Source organism: Spermophilus citellus (assembly GCF_964194105.1).
Source record: "Spermophilus citellus genome assembly, chromosome: 5".
Classification (NCBI taxonomy): domain Eukaryota; kingdom Metazoa; phylum Chordata; class Mammalia; order Rodentia; family Sciuridae; genus Spermophilus; species Spermophilus citellus.
This window is the reverse complement of record NC_138186.1, coordinates 39,701,908-39,703,944: the sequence shown is the minus strand read 5'-3', so window position 1 is coordinate 39,703,944 and position 2,037 is coordinate 39,701,908. Positions and strand designations below refer to the sequence as shown.

Here is a 2,037-nt window from a genome sequence, read left to right as displayed (position 1 = left end):
TAAATCAATGTAAAAGCATGAAATATATCACTTGGTATCTTATTTTGCAAGTGTTGTGTTTCTTTTGTACCCCCCACATTTCAACAGTATTATATACTTTTTAAGAAAATAACTATTAAATATATTAATTTCTATACCATCTTGTGCCTAAATCAGCATCATGAAGAAATTAAGGGCCTAATAAATGAAGGATAATAAAATATTGTATAAAAATTGGTATCTCCTGATGGCTGAAACTGAAATCACAAAATATAGTTCTTTCCTATGTTCTGCAGATTTTGTGATGAGGTTGCTTCATTTTTTTTAAGCAATAGGCAAACAAATATCAACCTTTTTAGTTATTTTGGGAAACCCAGTCCTCCTCCTTAATCTTCTTAGTGCTCCTTTTACTTCATTGTTCCTCAGAGTGTAGATGAAGGGGTTAAGAGTTGGGGTTACTACTGTGTAGAAAAGGGTGAGAAACTTGCCCCGTTCATGAGCATAGTGATTTTGGGGTTGAAGGTAGACACCTGTGACTGTGCCATAGAAGAGGGAGACTACAAGAAGGTGAGAAGTACAGGTACCAAATGCTTTCTTCTGTCCTGCATTCGACTTTATTCTCAGTACTGCATGCACGATAGCACCATAAGAGGAAAGGATAATGACCAAGGGAACCACCAGAAGAAAAATGCTAGCAATGGACATCTGGGCTTCATTGTAGGTAGTATCTGTATTGGAGAGATGAATAAGAGCTGGGACTTCGCACACGATGTCATCTATTATCCTGGAGCAGAAGGGTAACTGGAGGGTGGCAGGGGATTGGACCAAAGACTGCACCAGACCAGTTCCCCAGGCAAGGGTAGCTAGCTGCAGACAAACTCTGGGATGCATGGTAGTGGTATATTGAAGTGGATGACACACTGCCACATAGCGGTCCATGGCCATGATAACAAGAAGGACACACTCAGTGGCTCCAAGCCACAGGAAGACATAGAGTTGAATAGCACAGCCAATATAGCTGATAGTCTTCTCTGGACTCCATAAATTAACCAACATCTGTGGCACACAACTGCTGGTAAAACAGAGATCTAGCAAGGAAAGGTTGGAAAGAAAGAAATACATGGGACTATGGAGCTTTGGATCCTTAATGGAGACAAGAACTATGACCATATTTCCTGCAAGTGTCAAGCAATAAAAAAACAAAATGATCCAAAAAAGTACCTTCTCCAAATAAGGTTTGTCAGAGAAGCCCTGGAGGATGAAGTCACTGTGGCTCTCATTGCAACTTGTGATCATAGCTTCTGGGGCAATTGCCTCCTTGGGAGATGGATCAAAAGTACTTGTTCAAAAGCCTGAGGTGAGTCCAGTTCAGGGACAGGAAAAAGGGCAGTATGGCTTGTTTGATTCCTTTCTGATCAAATATGAAACTTTTACCTGATTTACTTTGGGAAAAAATTACAAAATTTAGTAAAGTGCTTTAGTTTTTTTTTATCAATCATTCATTTTCTCTCTCTTTCCTTCTTTGACATTTTCTTCAATTTTGATAATGTCACTATAAATATCATGCAAAAGTATCTAAGCACCTGCTATTGAAAATCACTTTGCTAAATGTTAGATGTTCTGCATCTTTGCTCGTAAAGAGTACACATTTATCACTTTATTTCATAATTTTGTACATATATACTGTACTGTTTACGGCATATTACCTTTCCATATCTCTCTGTTTCTTTTATTTCTGTCTTTGAATCTCAATTCATCTTTCTCTCATGTTTCTCCTTCTCTTCTTCATTTCTCTTACCCTTCTGCCTTATCCACTTTCTGTTCTTCACTCCTTCTTTTTTTCCCCCTTTTCCATTTCTCCTTTTCAATTTCTCTTTTAGTTTTTCAGCCACCTTTATGCTGTGTGATCTTAGGAAACATATTTAACTATTTCATTCTTACATGGTTCTCTCCTTAAATTTTCTATCTGAAAATTGAGAAATCATAGGACCCACATACAATTGTTTGAAGACCTAAATGTGAAGCCACATAGAAAATACTAAAATGAACCCCTGACAC

At 37.7% G+C, this 2,037-nt stretch overlaps 1 pseudogene across 1 annotated transcript; it reads right to left on the bottom strand.

The window, feature by feature from the left end:
• Positions 1-334: 334 nt before the first annotated feature.
• LOC308649316 (olfactory receptor 2H2-like) lies at positions 335-1,275 on the bottom strand (annotated as a pseudogene). Its single transcript has one exon. The product of its transcript is annotated as an olfactory receptor 2H2-like (transcript).
• Positions 1,276-2,037: the final 762 nt, after the last annotated feature.